Source organism: Anser anser, assembly GCF_964211835.1.
Source record: "Anser anser genome assembly, contig: SUPER_W_unloc_10, whole genome shotgun sequence".
NCBI lineage: Eukaryota > Metazoa > Chordata > Aves > Anseriformes > Anatidae > Anser > Anser anser.
The window spans coordinates 106,339-129,283 of NW_028154222.1; the positions used below are offsets into that span (position 1 = coordinate 106,339).

Consider the following 22,945-nt stretch of genomic DNA (forward strand, 5'->3'; position numbering starts at 1 on the left):
TCCTTATAAACAAGCTTTGAATAAGCCACTAAAAAATTAAGAAAGGTCCAGATTTGCTGATTATAAATTGAGTTTTAGAAGATTGCTTCACCTGTTCATTTACACACGACAACCGAATAATACTGCCTTTAGAATTTCATTTTTGGTATAACCCTGAAGAACAATCACACTTTCGCAAAGTATAACTGTCAGCATTTCACATCTAGTGTTTTGAGTTGTACTCAATATAAAGCATCTAAACTTGCTAAGTGATATGCAAAGATCATCCCATTTGCATTTTCCCCACATGATGGAGGTATCAGTCAAGCCTCTTGTTGCAAAGACAACAGTAAGCTTTATAATCCACAGGAAATCTATTGGCAATTTCTAGAAGTTGAGAAATTATCTGATTTGTTTCAGCCAGCCAAGAAACAAAGCAAAAGAGATTTCTGAAATCTTATCGCTTAACATGAATTAACAGTAACCTTGCAAAAACTATTGAGTTTAACAGTCTGTATTGCCCATGTACAATTTATAAAAATCCTTCCCAAAAAAGTTTTGTCCATATCCAAAGATGGCTCAGCTATTCACATCTGCTCAACTAGAGTACTGTATTGAAGCAAATATTAGTTTGTGCTGGTTTTGGCTAGGATAGAGTTAATTTTCCTCCTAGTAGCTGGTATGGGGCTCTGTTTTGGATTTAGGAGAAAAATAATGCTGATGTTTTAGTTGTTACAGAGCAGTGCTTACACTAAGCCAAGGACTTTTCAGATTCTCATACTGCCCTGCCAGCGAGGAGACTGGGGGTGCAGCAGGAGCTGTGAGGGGACAGAACCAGGACAGCTGACCCAAACCGCCCAGAAGGATGGTCTTTACCATAGGATATCATGCTGAACAATTAATATGGGGGAGTTGGCTGGGGTGGGGTGACCGCTGCTCAGGGATGGGCTGGTGGTTGAACGGGTGGTGAGCAATTGCATTGTGCATCACTTGCTTTGTACATTCAATTAACAATATTTCACAGAATCATTTAGGTTGGAAGAGACCACTAAGATCACCTAGTCCAACCTCTGACCTAACACTAACAAGTCCTCCACTAAACCATAGCACTAAGCTCTACATCTAAACGTCTTTTAAAGACCTCCAGGGATGGTGACTCAACCACTTCCCTGGGTAGCCCGTTCCAATGCCTAACAGCCCTTTCAGTAAAGAAGTTTTTCCTAATATCCAACCTAAACCTCCCCTGGTGCAACTTTAGCCCATTCCCCTCGTCCTGTCACCGGGCACGTGGGAGAATAGACCAACCCCCACCTCGCTACAGCCTCCTTTAAGGTACCTCTAGAGCGCGATAAGGTCGCCCCTGAGCCTCCTCTTCTCCAAGCTAAACAACCCCACCTCCCTCAGCCGCTCCTCATAAGACTTGTTCTCCAGACCCCTCACCAGCTTTGTTGCCCTTCTTTGGACTCTCTCGAGCACCTCCATGTCCTTCTTGTAGTGAGGGGCCCAAAACTGAACACAGTACTCAAGGTGCGGCCTCACCAGAGCCGAGTACAGGGGGACAATCACTTCCCTAGTCCTGCTGGCCACACTGTTTCTGATACAAGCCAGGATGCCGTTTGGCCTTCTTGGCCACCTGAGCACACTGCTGGCTCATAGTCAGCCAACTATCAACCACTACTCCCAGGTCCTTCTCTGCCAGGCAGCTTTCCAGCCACTCATATCCCAGCCTGTAGCACTGATTGGGGTTGTTGTGCCCCAGGTGCAGGACCCGGCACTTGGCCTTGTTGAACTTCAGTTCTCTCTTCCTTTCCTGTCCTATTAAACTGTATCTCAACCCATGAGCTTTTACTTTTTCTTCCTGATTCTCTCCCCCATCCCACTGGGGGGGAAACAGCTGTGTGTGGTACTTAACTGCCTGCTGGGTTAAACCACAACATAGTTCCAGACCTGAACTAAAGCTGCTCAGCAGTGGCTACCCAGCTTTATATCACCTCCCTATCACTTATATATCAAAAGCTTAACCTTAAAAGGAAACCAGGAGCAATAGGTGAATTGGATTTTAATCAAGATGTAATTCATTTCAGTCACATTATGAGAGTTCATTCACATTCCCAGATTCCTTGTATCAGGTTTTTCTAATACTAACCTTTACCTACATGAGGGAAAGCCTCAGCTACGCAGCACTGAGAGGGAACCAAACTCCTGAAGATACAGTTAATAAAAGTGCCTCTTCAGGGAAACAGGTCAGAGTTCAGTTTCTCCTTTTCCAATCCAGATGTTGTTGATACCACAGCTTCATCCCAGCCCCATTCTGCATGAAACATGAGATGCCTTCCCTTCTTTCTTCATCTCCATCCCTCTTATCTGCTCTTTTCTTCAGCTGCCTTGTTCAGATATGGGAAGCAGAAACAAACACCTATTCTAGGAAGTGTTGGGGGGGGGGGCACGCAGGGGGCCACAACATTTGAGATCTTTCTCGTGAAGGAATGACAGAACAAGCCTTATGATGTAAATTAGGAATTACTACACATGGGTAGGACCAAAAAGACTAAGCGCTTAATATCCAAACGGGCTGAGTATCGCAAAATGCTCATCGCTAAAGGAAGAGGTAACGCAAGGAAATAAGCTGCAATACAGACAACGAAGCACAAGGACTATAACGGAGAAAGCATACAACTACAAAGCTTTTGGAAGAAATGAAAGTTTATCTAAACTCCTTCAGGTAAAGATTCATGGAAGACAGATGTTTGCAATGAAGCTTTGCACAATTCAGGAAGGAGGCAACAAAAAACCTCACACCTCAGATATATTTGAATAGTACTTGGGCAATGCTGGAACTTACTTTTATCATGCTGTACTGGCATTTTAAGTATGCAGGTAAGTCCCTTCCAGCAGATTCATGAAACACATGGAGAAAAATTGTTTTATAATTGGGACACTATATTAAATTAAGCTCTAATTACTTTTCCTATTGAAAGTGTATTAAATTGGAAAAGGCAGATCAAGGAGTTGAATCTCTCAGAAATCAAGCAGATCAAAAATATACAGCTCTCAGGAACAGATGAGCCTAACATTCCCGTAATAGCAACTGACAGTTGCTGATAGACTACAATAAACAAGCTAGCTAGTTCAGCATAGAAGATAAATAGAGCAATAAAAACATTCAATGACCTGAATAAAAAAGTGCATGCATGCATGTGTGTGTAGATACATAAGTAAAGCAGTGGAGTCAACTAATACTGACTGCTGACTATGCATTGAACAATAGCACAAGCTCATTTCCAAAGTTTATAAAGGCTAAATATTTTCCATGGACATGAAGACAGCAAGAAACTTAAATACATTAAAGCAAGGCAATACCACTCTCATAGCTGTAGATACAGATATTGCATTCAAAAAGATTAGAACAAAGAAGGAAAGAAGGCAGGTCTACAAATAGAAAAATAAAACAGATAATAGGAGTCTGAAATATCCAGTGCTGCCTCTGCTTCTGCAGTCACACAAATTAGGAAAGAGTAGAAGGATATGCCAGGATAAAAAAAAAAAAACAAAAAACACACATTTATACAAGAAACATATTCAAGACTTTCAAGACTTTCCTTGTTTTCCAAGTATTCTAGGGACCGCTATTTCTTGTTCTCAAGCTAACTTTTCCATTTCATAAATGAAGTAATTGTAGTCTAGATGGAACAGCCAACAGTGAGGGTGCACAACTATTTGAAAGCACCACACACTACCCCCAGTAACTGATGAGACATTTCAGAAGGTCTATTTTCAAAAGCATTTTTTTTAATCACTTTGATGATGGAATAAGAAAAAACGTTCTCTAAAACATATAGGACAAAGCAAAATCAGAAGCAAGAACATCAAGCACATGCCTCTCAGTTTTTCCAGCAATACAATAATTCATTTTAAGCTACTGATGAAGGAAATTTTAATCTAACAGCAGCTCTAGAAATGTGTCCACATTCTTCTTTCCTTGAACTCAGGTGCTCAAGCAGAAACCCCCTACTAGAGATATGAGCTTGAGAACCAAGGTTCAAGTATTTAAATCATGACAGCAAGACTTGATATATATCATCCGTTATCACCCTTCCCATATTTATTATGTTTTATTATTTTATTATGATTGACGTTATGACATTTAGACTTCTGTAATATTGAAGCTGCCTGATCAGAACAGCAAAAACATACCTTTGTTGATGATGGTGGAGTAGGAAAATTAAGCCAGGCTGGAGCAAAGTCATGCTGCGCCATTTAGGTCCAGTCTCTCTGAATCAATGAGACAAGGCTTCAGCACCTCATGGCAAGTCCCTGTAACTGGAAAAACAAGATAAACATCTAAAAAGTACTCATTTCAAGAACATTATACTTGTGGTATAATCACTACCTCCCTTCTGTTGTCTGGTATTGTTGTCTCAAACAGATATGATTTGTAATCTAGCTAGCCTTATCTCATTACAGCGTCACATTTGTCCTTTTATTACCAAAGTGTCACACTAATCAAATATTTCACAAAGATCATAAAATTAGAACTAACATTCATTCCTTTATTTCCTCTTACAAACTGGATGAAGCACCTTGCGTGAGGTCTGATCAGAAAGCTGTGGCAAAATTATCTCCTTGAAATATTTTCTGATACTGTCTAGAATGGATTATAGAAGCTATTTCACTAGCTTCTTAGAAGAAGCTGGTTTCCCAAATTAGCCCCTGAAAGTTAATCTCAGAGACCACATTAAGATTCTTCATGAGAAAACTAGATGCCAAGAACCCCGTATTTTCCTCTAGATTGAATGGAAACAGAGCCTGAATATCCAGAAATACTGCCAAAATCCAGTAAAATTCACTAGTTCGAAAATGGGCAAGAGAAGGTAATGGCTTAAGGCAAAACCCGAGAGTACTTTTTCTACTCCTTGTTCTCCCCACAGGCAGAGAAACATTTCTCAGTAAACAAGAGAATGCAAGGTAATATAAACTATTGCTTAAAGCTGAACTATAGCACTGAAAGGAAAGAAATGGATGAAACACTACCTGAATTATAAGGGTATCTGAATCATGCTCTACGGCTAGATACCGCAAAATTATCAATGACTCAAAAATATTTAAGTATGATATACACATTATTAGAAATTCAGGTAGTGAAAACGCAATTAACGTCCAAGTGCATGTTATAGGGAAAAGCAAATAAACATGTATTCCATGTCTATGCACAACAGAGTGCAAATCTGTTAGTGAACACAGATGTGGGTCACTCCAATCTAAAACTGCTGTAATTTGATAAGTTTTAACAAGCACTGTGGAATCTGAACTAGATAACTGATAATTATCATTGCATTTTGGCCTGAAGTGGGCTACTGCAGACTTCCAGCAAGAGAAATTTCAACAACTAAAAAGAAGTTTAACAAATTTGTAAGTATTAAACTGCACTACTTAGTCAAGTTGCTGCTTCTTTTTTTTGCCATGAGGTCATACTAAAGCTGTTTTTTTGTTTGTTTGCTTGTTTTTTCTTTCATTTTAGCTTTCCTGATCCCATCCCTGCACGTCTAGGCAGCATCCCTGTACTCTTCCCATGCCACATGCCCCTGCTTCCACTGCCTGTGCATTTCCTTCTTGCACCTCAGTTTGACCAGCAGGTCCTTGCACAGCCATCCCAGTTTCCTGCCCTCCCTGCTTGCTTTCTGTCTTACACAGGGGGATGGAGAGTTCTTGCACTCTAAGGAAAACATCCTTAAAGAGTTGCCAGGGACAAAGGAGCTGAACAGAGCTAAGGACAGTGTTCCAGGGTATCTCATCCACCAGGTCTTTAAATAGCTTGAAATTTGCTCTTTGGAAGTTCAGGGTCCTGACTTTGCTCTTTGCCAAGCCCATATTCCTCGAGATCACAAACTCAACCAGGGCATGGTCACTGCAGCCCAGACTGCCTCCAGTCTCAACCTCGTTAATGAGCTCTTCCGCATTGGTGAGCGCCAGGTCCAGTATATTATATATACTCTATATAGAGTATATTAGCTCTATATTAGAGAGTGTTTTGATGTTGTGGAACTTGAGGCTGGGACTGATAAGGTTGAGTCCCTATGGGTTAGGATCAGAGGGAAGGCCAACAAGGCAAGCATCCTGGTGGGGGTCTGTTATAGACCGCCGAACCAGGATGAGGAGACGGATGAGGAGTTCTACAGGCAGCTGGCAGAAGTTGCAAAATCGTCAGCGCTTGTTCTCGTGGGGGACTTCAACTTCCCAGACATATCCTGGAAGCACAACACAGCCCAGAGAAAGCAGTCTAGGAGGTTTCTGGAGAGCATGGAAGATAGCTTCCTGACGCAGCTGGTTAGAGAGCCTACCAGGGGAGGTGCCCCACTAGACCTTCTGTTCACGAACAGTGACGGACTGGTGGGAGATGTGGTGGTCGGGAGCTGTCTTGGGCAGAGTGACCACGAAATGGTTCAGTTCTCTATTCTTGGCGAAGTCAGGAAGGGGACCAGTAAAACCGCTGTCTTGGACTTCCGGAGGGCTGACTTTGAGCTGTTCAGGACACTGGTTGGCAGAGTCCCTTGGGAGGTGGTTCTGAAGGGCAGAGGAGTCCAGGAAGGCTGGGCACTCCTCAAGAAGGAAATCTTAATGGCTCTGGAGCAGTCTGTCGTCACGTGCCCAAAGACGAGCCGGCGCGGAAGAAGACCGGCCTGGCTGAACAGAGAGTTGTGGTTCGAGCTTAAGAGAAAAAAGAGGGTTTATAATCTTTGGAAAAGAGGGCAGGCCACTCACGAGGACTATAAGGCTGTTGCGAGGCTGTGCAGGGACAAAATTAGAAGGGCCAAAGCTCATCTGGAGCTCAATCTGGCTACTGCTGTTAAAGATAACAAAAAATGTTTTTACAAATACATCAACACCAAAAGGAGGACTAAGGAGAATCTCCATCCTTTACTGGATGTGGGAGGAAACTTAGTTACAAGGGATGAGGAAAAAGCTGAGGTGCTTAATGCCTACTTTGCCTCAGTCTTTAGCGGCAAAACCAGTTGTTCTCTGGATACCCAGTACCCTGAGCTGGTGGAAGGGGATGGGGAGCAGGATGTGGCCCTCACTATCCACGAGGAAATGGTTGGCGACCTGCTACAGCACTTGGATGTATGCAAGTCGATGGGGCCGGATGGGATCCACCCGAGGGTACTGAGAGAACTGGCGGAGGAGCTGGCCAAGCCGCTTTCCATCATTTATCGGCAGTCCTGGCTATCAGGGGAGGTCCCTGTAACGCTTCTCCTCTGGTTGGTTTGTCTAATACCTGGACCAGGAAGTTATCTGTGATGCACTCCAAGAGTCTCCTGGATTGCTTACAGCCTGCTGTGTGGCTTTCCCAGCAGACATTCAGGCATTTGAAATCCCCCATCAGGATGAGAGCCTGCAAGCACAATGCTTCTTATAGCTGAAGTAGGAAGGCCTCATCAACAGACTCCCCTTGACAAGGCAGCTTGTAGTAGACCCCAACCACAAGGTGTCCTTTATTGGTCTGCTCCTTAACTTTTACCCATAAGCTCTCAACCTGTCTGTGACTGTTTCTCAGAAGCAGCTCTTTGCAATCTATCCATTTCTTAGCAGAGGGCCACACCCCCTCCCCTCCTTCCCTGTCTCTCTTCTGTAAAGCTTGCAGCCCTCAATTCCAGTGTTCCAGCTGTGTGATTCATCTCACCACATTTCTGTGGTAATTAGGCCATAGTTCTCTAATTGCACTATGGTTTCCAACTCCTCCTGTTTCCCATGCTGCACGCATTGGCGTAGAGGCACTTCAGCTGGGCTATCAGCCGCATCACCTTTTTATAGGAGCCCTCCTATTTGTGACAATTCCTCCTTCCTTTGTGACAATTCACAACTATTTCCCCTGTTGCTTCCTAAAGTTTCAGCAGTCCCTAGTTCTTTTCTGTCAGAGGTACATTCCTTCCTCCGCTAAATCTAGTTCAAAGCTCTGATAATAAATCCTGCCAACTTGCTACGCAGAATGCTCTTGCACCACCTGGTCAAGTGCGCACCATCCAGTGCCAACATGGCTGGTCAAAAGTGCACCTGAGATTGTAGAACCCAAAACCCTGAGCGTGGCTAGTGCCACGCAACTAATCATCCACCTGATCGGTTAGCTTTTCTTTAAACCACATTTTAGAATATACAGCCTATCCAGCTTTAAGTTACCAACCCCATGTTTTACCAGGCTCCATAAATATTCCTAGTTGCTACCTTTCCGATGTTGCCAACAAGCTTGCCTTAGAATGTATTTTAATACAGAAAACGTTTCCATTACAAGTACGAGCTCTGCTTCATTACAAGTATCAACACTAGAGTACTCTTCATCCCCAGGAAGTTATTTTTGGCAAACTGAAAACAGATCACAAAGTGAGAACGGAAGGCCAGCAAGACTACTGTCACCTCAGGCAAGATTTGCTATGCCTAAACCATTTACAATCAGTTTGGTTGCCAAACATCAGTTTGATTTTTGGTTGAGTTCAAATTAAGTTACACCAACAAGTTAGACTACCACTTTCTTCTGCAACACGTTCCAGCACTGAATTGCTCTTACATCGTTTCAAAGATTTCTTCTACAAGATCTGACAATTTTTGTTTTTTCCCCTGCTATTCAAGTCCATTACTTCATCTATCCCCAGCAGTCAGAGACATTTCTGCATTCTGTATCCCCCAAAGCAACTGCAACCTCTATTCAGATTTGTACTACCTATATATTTAATAAGTATGCTCTATTTCATTATTGCAGATGTTAATAAAAATACTGAAGAGACCTATTTAGTTCACTTGATATATCCTTCCAGCTTGACATCAAACAGTTACCTTTGCAAAGACTCATGAGCCTAAGGCAAATAAGTAGCACCGATAAGCAATTCATTTTAGAAGAACATTTAGAAGAACATTTAGAAGAACATTTCGAAGAACATTTCCGCCTTTGAGAAATATAGGACTGTCCCACATTTAACTAAAAATTCACACCTTAGGTATTTGAATAGAATGAAAATAAGTAGTATGCACCCATACAAGCATTAACAAGAGTGATTTAGTTATAATGACAGACCATGAAGAACTCGTCTCCTAGCAAGCCTTCTCTTATATACACACCATACATCAGATCAACCACTGTTCATTAACATTGATAAATGATGACCAGAGAGCACCTCTCCTAGAAAGACAGGCTGAGAGAGTTGGGGTGGTTCAGCCTGGAGAAGAGAAAGCTCCAGGAAGATCTCATTGCAGCCTTCCAGTACCTAAAGGGGGCCTACAGGAAAGCTGGGGAGGGACTCTTTGTCAGGGAACGTAGCGATAGGACAAGGAGTAATGGCTTTAAACTAAGAGGGTAGATTTAGATTAGATATTAGGAAGAAATTCTTCACTCAGAGGGTGGTGAGGCACTGGAACAGGTTGCCCAGAGAAGTTGTGGATGCCCCATCCCTAGAAGTGTTCAAGGCCAGGTTAGATGGGGCTTTGAGCAACCTGGTCTCGTGGAAGGTGGTAGAAGGCGTCCCTGCCCATCTGGGGGGGGGGGGGGGGGTGGTGGTGAAACTATATGATCTTTAAGGTCCCTTCCAACCTAAACCATTCTATGATTCCATGATAAAACAGTTGTTGTACACCCAACATTAAAAAACGACTATCAGAAACGTATTGAGGTAAGCTCCATAGATCTGAATACGGTGATTCTACTGCTTTCAGAAGCTCTCTTGGTAACAAAAAATTAAGCCCAAAATTTGTCACAGTGAACTCATCGTTCCTTAGAAGCACAAACTCAAAACATACCTGCCTTTAGTAAAAGTATCCTGAAAGCTAACTTGGCTTAGGTTGTCCATCACTGAAACAGAGCTGTAAAATTCTAAAAAGGCAAGAAAAAGACACTGAAATATTGCTATCCTCTTACCATTAACATTCAAATGCATTTCAGTTTCCTGAATATTTTTAGCAGTCTGATTAAGTCTCACGGTAGCAATAGTTTCTGATGTCTGATTCAAGTTCTGCATAGCGACTTCATAAAAAAAGCCTTCCATTGGTATAGATTTAGATTAAAATCTTCACAAAATGTATGTTTTGCTATGCACGTGGATAGCAGAATAGACTGCAGCAAGGAAAGAATTAATTCAGTTTTGTTTCTTGAGGGTCATCTAAGAAGTCTGTAAAGAATTTTGTTTCAGGTAACATGCAACAATTATTCCAGTATTTAATTACTGAAAATTTAATTCTATTGTTTTGTGAGGTCTGAACATCAATAAGGCAGTGAATACCAAGTAAAAATGAACAACTAGTTCCAAACGATGTACAGTGAAGAGATTTGATCTCGTAAAGATAAGCCACCCACTTTGAGCCACATTAACAGCTGAAACGAGAACACTACACCGTATAATCAAACAATCAAAAAGGTCAGTTTGTTTTTCTTTTTTATGATGGAGTTGATAGGGTCCTTTTGTGACAAAGTATTTTTCATCAGTTTTAAAGTAGCTGGAGACACTTTTAAAACATAGTTGTCTTAGCACAACAGTATTCAGGAAAGCTTAATATATTGCCTCTGTTTTAGAAAGAGTAGTAGAAAGAGTAGCAACGTGTTGAGAAAAGGGAAACTGAAAGCAACTGCGTGAATCAGAAGTCAAGACTTCTGTGAAAAGGTTAAGAAAAAACATCATCTAGAGTCAACTCCCAGAACTCCACATTACCAAAAAAAAAAAACAAAAAGATGAAACTAAAACAACTATCTTTAGCTTCAGCTTACCAAATTAAATGAAAAAAAAAAAACAAAAAAACAAATCTTAAACAGCATAGTCATTCTTCCCTGAACATTTTCTTTTTTATATCATCACAAAACAAGATACAAGTAAGGCCACATCTGGAATAACATCATAAATTCAAAATTTTTCCAAGGGCAATAGCAAACTACTTCAGTCATCATGGACAAAAGAAGCCTCTAAGAAAACTTCTCTGCTTGCTTTGCCTCACAAAATGAGGAACTAAGATATATTTAAACATTGGTCATAAACATCTGAAGGAGTAAAGTCCACTGAGAAAAGAGGTGTTTTAATCCAAAACACCACAAAAGGACAAAAAAAAAAATACCAGTTGGAAATGGAGTTTTGAAGATCAGAAGAACAGGATTCTGGAACAACTTTAAGACTTCAAATATTCAAACCTGTCAATTCCTATTATGCTTAAATGCCAGAAATTAAGAATTGTTATACATGAAACTGTTTAACTGCACAAATACATGCACACAAATATAACATGGTAATTAAGTGTCAGTTTTTCGCTTAGGCGGTGACCATGAGACTACAGCCCCCCCCCCCCCCCCGAAAATTTTCCTCTTTTTCCTCCGTTCTGAAAATGCTAGGTAGCTTTTTAATAAGACTTCTGCATTTTCTTGAATATATAAAAATCTTACCACCCCCCACATTCACCAGGAGGAAAAAGGAAAAAGGACTCCTGCCACCAGAACTGTCAGTTACAGATTTCACCCTCCTTCACTCCTGAAGGATTTCAATAATGCCCTGGTTTTGGCTGGGATAGAGTTAGTTTTCCTCCTAGTAGCTGGTACAGTGCTGTGTGTGGGACTTAGGAGAAAAATAATGCAGGTGACACACTGCTTTAGCTGTTGCAGAGCAGTGCTTACACTAAATCAAGGACTTTTCAAGCTTCTCATGCTGTCCTGCCAGCAAGGAGGCTAAGGGTACACAAGAAGCTGGGAGGGGACAGAACCAGGACAGCTGACCCAAAAAGATAGTCCGTACCATAGGATGTCACACAGAACAATAAAAATTGAGGGGACTGTTGCTCGGGGGCTGCCTGGGCAATTGCATTGTGCATCACTTGGTTTATCCCCCCCCCCCCCCCCATTATTATTAAGCTATCCTTATCTCATCAACTCATGAGTTCTTGCACTTTTCAATTTTCTCCCCCATCCTGTTAGTGTCGGGGAGAATCGAATGGATGTTCTATTAATGTTTCTCAGGTGATGGATCATACGGTATAATTAAATATTATTAAATGTACTTACATTATCAAGTAATCTATGTATACTGGAAACTTAGGGAGTACATTGAACAATCAAAAGAATCGTTGGAGGGGAACCCCGGGAGGGAATAGGTACAACCTGACCTTGGATAAGGGCCTGGAGATGATGAAATGAGTTGAAGCAGAACCAAGGAGCGGAGGGAGCATGCGTCGAGTGAGAAAGGTGAAAGAGTTTAGCGGAGAGGAAGACTCCTTACTTCATCTGGACGACCACCTGGACGACCACCAGAGTGCGCCACGCATGTGCAAAGGGGAGGGGAGCTAATTAGAATGAAAAGCGAGGCTGATGTTGCAACCTGTAATGAATATGTATACCTGACGCAATGTTGTATGTATAAATAACGGCTGGGAAGTAACGGGACTTGAAGCCAGATTTGGGCACCTGCCCCGGCTTCCAGCGCTGAATAAAGCACCTTCATATAATCACTTGGTGGTTATGTGGTTGCTACGCTAACAATCCCACTTGGGGGTGGTGGCAAGCAAACAAGCGTGTAGTATTTAACTGTCTGACAGGTTAAATCACAACCATTAAATAAGCAGGCAAACTGGCAATATATTGCAGCAACTTCTAACCAGGAAGTGTAAGACCATTATAGGGTAAGCATAGTGCAGAACCTAGCAAGCACCTGTTAGCAGAGCTCATATCTCCACACAACACTTTAAAAATAGATTACAGTGCAGACACATACAAGACTTGTTACAGAGCAGCCAGGGATTTTACAGTCAGAGGTAGTAACATCTATAGAATCATAGGATATCCCGAGTTGGAAGGGACCCATAAGGATCATCGAGTCCAACTCCTGGCACCACACAGGTCTACCCCAAATTTTAGACCATGTGACTGAGTGCACAGTCCAAACGCTTCTTAAACTCCAAAAGGCTTGGCGCAGTGACTACTTCCCTGGGGAGCCTGTTCCAGTGTGCGACCACCCTCTCAGTGAAGAGCCTCTTCCTTATGATGTACTCTGACTTGCTCCATGTATTAGAAAATAATATAATGTCCAGAACTGCATCTGCTAACAGTGAAAAAAATAATAATCTTTATAAAATGTCTCCAACCTGGCCTTCAAAAATTTCAAGAAAACAAAGGATACTGAAGTTCAGAATAAAATGATTTTTGAGTAAATAATTTAAGTAATCACTCTCTGTTGTGTTTTAACCCAGCCAGCAGCTAAGCACCACACAGCTGTTCACTCACCCTCCCCCCACCCCCTTATGGGGCAGGGGAGAGAATCACAAAAAAGAAGTGAAAGCTTATGGGATGAGATAAAGACAGTTTATTAGGACAGAAAAGACAGGAAAATAATAACAACAGTACTACTATACTGCTAACGTGTATAGAACAAGTGATGCACAATGCAATTGCTCACCACCCGGCTGTCCCCAAGCAGCAGATCCATCCCTCCCCACCCCGGCCAGCCCCCCCATATTAATTGTTCAGCATGACGTCAGATGGTATGGAATACCCCTTTGGCCAGTTTGGGTCAGCTGTCCTGGGTCTGTCCCCTCCCAGCTCCTGCTGCACCCCCAGCCTGCCTGCTGGCAGGACAGAGCGAGAAGCTGGGAAGTCCTTGGCTTGGTGTAAACACTGCTCTGCAACAATTAAAACATCAGCATGTTATCAACACTCTTATCCTAATCCAAAACACAGCACCCTACCAGCTACTAGGAGGAAAATTAACTCTGTCCTAGCTGAAACCAGGACATATATCCACCCCTTATTCCATACCATTTATGTCATGCTCAGGTTACACCCTTTCCAATACATTCCAATTAATCACCAATTTCTTCTATGTTATATAGAATGTCCACTGGGTTTGCATAGTCCGTGACTGACTAGGGCTCCATCTGTCTCAGCAGTCTTTCAGGGCAGAAGAGATGGTGTGTGATGTTGGATCACTGCATGTTGAAGCTTGTTCTCGTTCCATCACATCTCTGTGCTTGTCCATTTCAATCAAAATTCATTATTATCTGTGTGGCTGTTACTGTGATACCATTAATTGGACATTGACATATAGAAATCATGGTAGTGATGACATACAGTATTATATAATAATTAACATACTACAATTCAACTCATGGGCTATTCTCACCCAGTATCAAATCCCCTTGAGGTACACACCGGACCTCCCCATTCTTTTGCATTACCCACCAAGTGCATCCAGGTCCCTGAGCAAAAGCAATTCCACGAATGGGTTTGCCTTTTCCTGAGGCAGGAGCAGCCCAGACTGTTTTACCCAGCATGTTTCTTACGTGCACTACAGGAACTACTACAGGAACTTTATCCCCTTCTACTGTATGTAACAGGTTTGATTGGGCAGGTCCAGCTCGGTTGGCAGATCCCCTAGTATTGACTAACCAGGTGGCCTTTGCCAAATGCGTATCCAAATTTTCGAATGTCCCAGCACCCATTGCTTTCAGTGTAGTTTTCAACAGTCCATTGTATCGCTTGATTTTCCCACAGTCTGGTGCATGATAGGGGATGTGATACACCCACTCAATACCATGTTCTTTGGCCCAAGTGTCTATAAGGTTGTTTCGGAAACGAGTCCCATTGTCTGACTCATTTCTTTCTGGGGTGCCATGTCGCCATAGGACTTGCTTTTCAAGGCCCAGGATAGTGTTCCGGGCGGTGGCATGGGACACAGGATATGTTTCCAGCCATCCGGTGGTTGCTTCCACCATTGTAAGCGCTTGGCGCTTGCTGTTGCGGGTTTGAGGGAGTGTGATGTAATCAGTCTGCCAGGCCTCTCCATATTTATATTTCAGCCATCGTCCTCCATACCAAAGAGGCTTTGACCGCTTGGCTTGCTTGACTGCAGCACGTTTCACAATCATGAATAACCTGTGCTATAGTGTCCATGGTCAGGTCCACCCCTCGATCACGAGCCCATCTGTAGGTTGCATCCCTGCCTTGATGGCCTGAGGTGTCATAGGCCCATCGGGCTATAAATAATTCACCTTTATGTTGCCAGTCCAGGTCCACCTGAGCCACTTAAGTCTTAGCAGCCTGATCCACCTGCTGGTTGTTTTGATGTTCTTCAGTAGCCTGATTCTTGGGCACATGAGAGCATCTACATGGCGTACTTTTACAACCAGGTTCTCCACCCGGGCAGCAACATCTTGCCACAATGCAGCAGCCCAGATGGGCTTGCCCCTGCGCTCCCAGTTGTTCTGCTTCCATTGCTGTAACCACCCCCACAGGGCATTTGCTACCATCCATGAATCAGTATAGAGATTGTTGTGGTTTAACCCGGCTGGCAGCTAAACACCACACAGCCGTTCGCTCACCCTCCCCCCTCCCTCTCTGGGATGGGGGAGAGAAACGGGAAAGTGAAGCCTGTGAGTTGAGATAAAGACAGTTTATTAAGACAGGAAAATAATAATAACAATAATAATAATAATAGTGATAATGGTAATAGTATTAACAATAATAATGTGTAAGAAAACAAGTGATGCACAATGCAATTGCTCACCACCCGCTGACCGATGCCCAGCCTATTCCCGAGCAGCCGGCCCCCCACCCCGGCCAGCCACCCCTATATATTGTTTAGCATGACGTCAGATGGTATGGAATACCCCTTTGGCCAGTTTGGGTCAGCTGTCCTGGGTCTGTCCCCTCCCAGCTCCTGCTGCACCCCCAGCCTGCTCGCTGGCAGGACAGAGCAAGAAGCCGAAAAGTCCTTGGCCTGGTGTAAACACTGCTCTGCAACAATTAAAACATCAGCATGTTATCAGCGCTCTTCTCATCCTAATCCAAAACATAGCACCCTACCAGCTACTATGAGCTACTTAACTCTGTCCTGACTGGAACCAGGACAGATATCCACCCCTTATTCCATACCATTTATGTCATGCTCAGGTTACACTCTGTCCAATACATTCTAATTAATCACCATTTTCATCTATGATATATAGCAATCATGGTAGTGATGACATACATTATTATATAATAATTAACATACTACAATTCAACTCATGGGCTATTCTCACCCAGTATCAAATCCCCTTGAGGTACACACCGGACCTCCCCATTCTTTTGCATTACCCACCAAGTGCATCCAGGTCCCTGAGCAAAAGCAATTCCACGAATGGGTTTGCCTTTTCCTGAGGCAGGAGTAGCCCAGACTGTTTTACCCAGCATGTTTCTTACGTGCACTACAGGAACTTTATCCCCTTCTACAGTGCGTAACAGGTTTGATTGGGCAGGTCCAGCTCGGTTGGCAGATCCCCTGGTATTGACTAACCAGGTGGCCTTTGCCAAATGTGTATCCCAATTTTTGAATGTCCCAGCACCCATTGCTTTCAGTGTAGTCTTCAACAGTCCATTGTATCGTTCAACTTTTCCAGAGGCTGGTGCATGATAGGGGATGTGATACACCCACTCAATACCATGTTCTTTGGCCCAAGTGTCTATAAGGTTGTTTCGGAAATGAGTCCCGTTGTCTGACTCAATTCTCTCTGGGGTGCCATGTCGCCATAAGACTTGCTTTTCAAGGCCCAAGATAGTGTTCCGGGCGGTGGCATGGGGCACAGGATATGTTTCCAGCCATCCGGTGGTTGCTTCCACCATTGTAAGTACGTGGCGCTTGCCGTTGCGGGTTTGAGGGAGTGTGATGTAATCAATCTGCCAGGCCTCTCCATATTTATATTTCAGCCATCGTCCTCCATACCAAAGAGGTTTTGACCGTTTGGCTTGCTTGATTGCAGCACATGTTTCACAGTCATGAATAACCTGTGCTATAGTGTCCATGGTCAGGTCCACCCCTCGATCACGAGCCCATCTGTATGTTGCATCTCTACCTTGATGGCCTGAGGTGTCATGGGCCCATCGGGCTATAAATAATTCACCTTTATGTTGCCAGTCCAGGTCCACCTGAGCCACTTCAATCTTAGCAGCCTGATCCACCTGCTGGTTGTTTTGGTGTTCTTCAGTAGCCCGATTCTTGGGCACATGAGCATCTACATGGCGTACCTTTACAACCAGGTTCTCTACCCGGGCAGCAATATCTTGCCACAATGCCGCAGCCCAGATGGGCTTGCCCCTGCGCTGCCAGTTGTTCTGCTTCCATTGCTGTAACCACCCCCACAGGGCATTTGCTACCATCCATGAATCAGTATAGAGATAGAGAACTGGCCACTTTTCTCGTTCAGCAATATCTAAAGCCAGCTGAATGGCTTTTACTTCTGCAAACTGACTCGATTCACCTTCTCCCTCAGCAGCTTCTGCAACTCGTCGTGTAGGACTCCATACAGCAGCTTTCCATCTCCGATGCTTTCCCACAATACGACAGGACCCGTCAGTGAACAAGGCATATTTCTTCTCATTTTCTGGTAGCTTGCTGTACAGGGGGGCTTCTTCAGCACGAACCACCTCCTCCTCTAGTGATATCCCAAAGTATTTGCCTTCTGGCCAGTCCATAATCACCTCCAAGATTCCTGGGCGACTGGGGTTTCCTATTCGAGCCCGCTGAGTAATCAGTGCAACCCACTTGCTCCATGTAGCATCAGTTGCATGATGCGTAGAGGGGACCCTTCCTTTGAACATCCAGCCTAGTACCGGCAGTCGGGGTGCCAGGAGGAGCTGCGCTTCAGTACCGACCACTTCCGAAGCAGATCGAACTCCTTCATATGCTGCCAATATCTCCTTTTCAGTTGGAGTATAGCGGGCTTCAGATCCTCTGTATCCCCGACTCCAAAACCCCAGGGGTCGACCTCGAGTTTCCCCAGGTTCTTTCTGCCAGAGGCTCCAGGTGGGACCATTCTCTCCGGCTGCGGTGTAGAGCACATTCTTTACATCTGGTCCTGTTCGGACTGGCCCGAGGGCTACTGCATGAACTATTTCCTGCTTAATTTGTTCAAAGGCTTGTCGTTGCTCAGGGCCCCATTCAAAAGCATTCTTCTTACGGGTTACTTGGTAGAGCGGGTTTACAATCAGACTGTAATTTGGAATATGCATTCTCCAAAACCCCACGACACCTAGGAAAGTTTGTGTTTCTTTTTTGCTAGTTGGTGGAGACATAGCTGTTATTTTGTTGATCACATCCATTGGGATTTGACGGCGTCCATCTTGCCATTTTATTCCTAAAAACTGGATCTCTCGTGCAGGTCCTTTAACTTTATTCTGTTTTATGGCAAAACCAGCCTTCAGAAGGATTTGGACTATTTTCTTCCCTTTCTCGAAAACTTCTTCTGCAGTGTCACCCCACACAATGATGTCATCGATGTACTGCAGGTGTTCAGGAGCTTCCCCCTGCTCCAGCGCAGACTGGATCAGTCCATGGCAAATGGTAGGGCTGTGTTTCCACCCCTGGGGCAGCCGATTCCAAGTATATTGGACTCCCCTCCAAGTGAAAGCAAACTGTGGCCTGCACTGTGCTGCTAGAGGGATGGAGAAAAATGCATTAGCGATATCAATTGTGGCATACCACTTGGCTGCCTTTGATTCCAGTTCATACTGGAGTTCTAGCATGTCCGGCACTGCAGCACTCAGTGGTGGCGTGACTTCGTTCAGGCCACGATAGTCCACTGTTAGTCTCCACTCACCATTAGACTTTCGCACTGGCCATATGGGACTATTAAAAGGTGAATGAGTCTTGCTGATCACTCCTTGGCTCTCCAGTTGACGAATTAGCTTATGGATGGGACTCAGGGAGTCTCGGTTGGTGCGATATTGCCGCCGGTGCACAGTTGTGGTAGCGATCGGCACTTGCTGTTCTTCAACCCTCAGCAACCCCACAACAGAAGGGTCCTCTGAGAGACCAGGCAAGGTAGACAACTGTTTAATGTCCTCTGTCTCCAAAGCAGCTATGCCAAAAGCCCAGCGGAACCCTTTTGGGTCCTTGAAATATCCTCTTCTAAGATAGTCTATGCCAAGGATGCACGGAGCATCTGGGCCAGTCACAATACGGTGCTTTTGCCACTCATTACCGGTTAGACTCACTTCAGCCTCCAATACAGTTAACTGCTGGGATCCCCCCGTCACACCATAAATACAGATGGGCTCTGGCCCTTTATAGCTTGATGGCATTAGAGTACATTGTGCACCGGTGTCTACCAAAGCCTTATACTTCTGTGCGTCTGACGTGCCAGGCCATCGAATCCACACAGTCCAATAAACTCGATTGTCCCTTTCCTCCCCCTGGCTGGAGGCAGGGCCCCTCTAGTCCTGGTCAGAATCTTCATTTCTGTGTTTAAAGGACTGCCTGCTGGAAGTTGGAGCAGCAAACCTTTCAGAGAACTCCTTTTTCCCAATTGTTTTCCTTTGCAATTCACGTACCCGTGCCTCTAGGGTCGCAGTAGATTTTCCATCCCATTTTCTCATGTCCTCTCCATGGTCACGTAGGTAAAACCACAGGGTGGCGCGGTGTGTGTGCCCACCATATTGTCTTCCTTGCATAGATGAACGTTTACCCCTAATAGCTGAGACACTGGTTTGTACAGGTGGGGAGGAAAATAAACTCTCTTTAAGTTGGTGGATCTTTTCAGAAAGTTTCTCCAAGGTATTCTCTTTTAGCTGGTGGACACTGGTTCGTTCAGGTGAAGGGGAAGATAGTCTTTCTTCAAGTTGGTGGATCTTTTCAGAAAGTTTCTCCAAAGCATTCTCTTTTAGCTGGTGGACACTGGTTCGTTCAGGTGAAGGGGAAGATAATCTTCCTTCAAGTTGGTGGATCTTTTCAGAAAGTTTCTCTAAAGCATTCTCTTTTAGCTGGTGGACACTGGTTCGTTCAGGTGGAGGGGAAGATAAATTCTCTTTAAGTTGGTGGACCTCTTCAGAGAGTTTCTCCACAGCTGAGACACAGGCCTTTAGGGAAGAGGAGAGATTTCCTTCGTACTGCCGGAGTATTTTAGTCACTTCATTCACTGTGGGATTCTCCTCCGTTTTCCAGGCTAGCATTGCCAATGAGCTGGCATATGATGATGGGGCACTCTGTACAAACTTCCGCCACATGGGTAGTGTACACCGGACTGCATCTGGATCTGCGGATGTTTGTGCGTCGTCTAGGTCCTTATAAATTACTTCCCGTACGGCCAATTCCCTCAGGTACTGAATTCCCTTCTCCATGGTGGTCCATTTGCTTGGTAAACATACAAGTTCTTCCTTGAAGAGATACCTTTCCTTCACAGCTGACAGGAGACGCCTCCAGAGGCTGCGAGATTGTGCTCCATCTCCAATTGCTTTGTCAATGCATGCGTCCCTAGCAAGGGATCCCAGCCGCCTGGCTTCCTTGCCCTCCAATTCCACATAATTGGCTCCCGTGTCCCAGCACCGGAGCAGCCAGGTGACAAGCTGCTCGCCTATACAGCGACCAAAATCTTTTCGCACATCTCGTAGCTCACGCTGGTATAGAGTCCGGGTAATTATTGTTGATTTTTCGACATCCTCATCCTCATCTTCAGTCTTCTGCACCTTTGATGGCCGGTGTAGAGTCCGGGTAGTTACTGTTGATTTTCCGACATCCTCATCCTCATCTTCAGTCTCCTGCACCTTTGATGGCTGGTATGGAGTCCGGGTAGTTACTGTTGATTTTTCGCCATCCTCATCCTCATCTTCAGTCTCCTGCACCTTTGATGGCCCAGCCTCGTCTTCACTACGCCCAGACTTAGCAGAAGACTGTCTGCGTTTTAAACGACCTGAGCCTCTATACCATTTTTTCACCTTGTCTACAGGGGCAACTTGCACTGCTACAGCTCGTTTCTCTGACCCAGCCACAGGGTCTGCCACAGGGGTTGGAATACCCTCTGCGGGGTCAACTTGCACTGCTACAGCTCGTTTCTCTGACCCAGACGCAGGGTCTGCCACAGGGGTTGGAATACCCTCTGCGGGGTCAACTTGCACTGCTACAGCTCGTTTCTCTGACCCAGCCACAGGAGTGGGAGCAGCTGCACGAGCTGGGGCAGCTGCAGGAGCTGGAGCGGCTGCAGGGGCTGGAGCTGGAGCGGCTGCAGGGGCTGGAGCTGGAGCGGCTGCAGGAGCCGGAACGGCTGCAGGAGCTGGAGCTGGAGCGGCTGCAGGAGCTGGAGCTGGAGTAGCTGCAGGAGCTGGAGCTGGAGTGGCTGCAGGGGCTGGAGCGGCTGCAGGAGCTGGAACTGGAACGGCTGCAGGAGCTGGAGCTGGAGTAGCTGCAGGAGCTGGAACTGGAGCGGCTGCAGGAGCTGGAGCTGGAGCGGCTGCAGGAGCTGGAGCTGGAGCGGCTGCAGGAGCTGGAGCTGGAGCTAGGTTGCTAGTAGCATCAATTGCAGCTCGATAGGCACAAGCCAGACCCCAGCACGCTACAGTGATTTGTGTCACTTTGGAACTGCCAGAGTCATGACACCTTTTTTTCAAGCATTCTGCCAGCTTTTTAGGATTTTGCAGTTGTTCAGGGGTGAATGTCCAAAACACTGGAGGTGACCACTGCTCTAGAAACCTGCCCATATCCTCCCACACTCCCTGCCACTCGCAACTATCCCGCCTCAAGACAGATCTCCGGATGAGATTCCTAAGTAGTTGTTTAACCCTCCACAAAATCTGAAGCGCATTCAGGAGACATAACAACAAGAGCAGGCTGGTCTGAGTATCCCAGGGATATTCAACATCTCGGAGAACCACCGTAACTAACTCGGGGGATAAGAGGGTGGTGGTGAAGGAGAAAGGGAGAGTGAACAGGTAGGGAAACATGTCTTCCCCTGTCCCCTTCACAGATTGGCTCCCTAACGAAAACAGGCAATAGGTGTAATTGCTAATAGTTTCCGAGATATGGGTTCCAAAGTATAGAGTCGATGTCAGTGCTGAGTACAAATACCAGGTTAAAGTCATGACCAGATATCTCATCATTTCATAAGCCATTGCTACACCGCACAGTACCATAACAATCTTAAACCAGGGCCCGGAAAGGATAAACAGTGCAACAGGGAGCACATACAGAAAGTAACGCACCATAAAACTCAATTTGGAATACAGGTACAGCAGACTGGAGATTAAGGCAATCAACATCGTGACTAGCAACTATTAAGCAGGTCCAATACTTATACCAATTTTAGTTTAACACACTCTGGTCAGATTTGTCGATATCTCAACCCTTCGGGCCCCACGTTGGGCGCCAAAAGGACTGTTGTGGTTTAACCCGGCTGGCAGCTAAACACCACACAGCCGTTCGCTCACCCTCCCCCCTCCCTCTCTGGGATGGGGGAGAGAAACGGGAAAGTGAAGCCTGTGAGTTGAGATAAAGACAGTTTATTAAGACAGGAAAATAATAATAACAATAATAATAATAATAGTGATAATGGTAATAGTATTAACAATAATAATGTGTAAGAAACAAGTGATGCACAATGCAATTGCTCACCACCCGCTGACCGATGCCCAGCCTATTCCCGAGCAGCCGGCCCCCCACCCCGGCCAGCCACCCCTATATATTGTTTAGCATGACGTCAGATGGTATGGAATACCCCTTTGGCCAGTTTGGGTCAGCTGTCCTGGGTCTGTCCCCTCCCAGCTCCCGCTGCACCCCTAGCCTGCCTGCTGGCAGGACAGAGCGAGAAGCTGAAAAGTACTTGGCTTAGCGTTAGCACTGCTCTGCAACAATTAAAACATCAGCATGTTATCAGCGCTCTTCTCATCCTAATCCAAAACATAGCACCCTACCAGCTACTAGGAGGAAAATTAACTCTGTCCTAACTGAAACCAGGACACTTGCAATGGAAGTGAGTTTTCTAAATTGCACAGCGTAATTTCAGACATTTAGTTTCCAGGCCAAATGAAGGTGCATCGTACTTCTGACACAGTGAAAACTCAATAACCAAAGTTATTAAGCAGGTATTCTTTATTATGGTGGTGGGCGTGTGGGGGATCGCTCCACCTAACACACACCAAGGGTTACTGGCGGTGTGCTTATATTAGTAGGACAAATACATATTCGTTTCATTTCCCGTAAGGCTCTTGCATATTCAT

General features: G+C 44.8%; 1 protein-coding gene across 15 annotated transcripts in view; it reads right to left on the reverse strand.

The window, feature by feature from the left end:
* The window catches only part of LOC310888828 (mesoderm induction early response protein 3-like), a 111,630-nt gene that overhangs the window by 67,470 nt on the left and 21,215 nt on the right, over positions 1-22,945 (reverse strand). For 11 of the 15 annotated variants that reach the window (XM_083852446.1, XM_083852429.1, XM_083852449.1 and 8 more), the window contains exons 1-2: positions 9,760-11,264; positions 4,174-4,299 (exon numbers count right to left, since the gene is read on the reverse strand). The gene's annotated coding sequence lies outside the window, so the exon portion shown is untranslated. Of the gene's footprint in view, positions 1-2,125; positions 4,071-4,173; positions 4,733-9,759; positions 11,265-22,945 lie in introns of those variants that run through there. The other 4 variants (XM_083852443.1, XM_083852444.1, XM_083852439.1 and 1 more) reach the window with 4 other exon arrangements.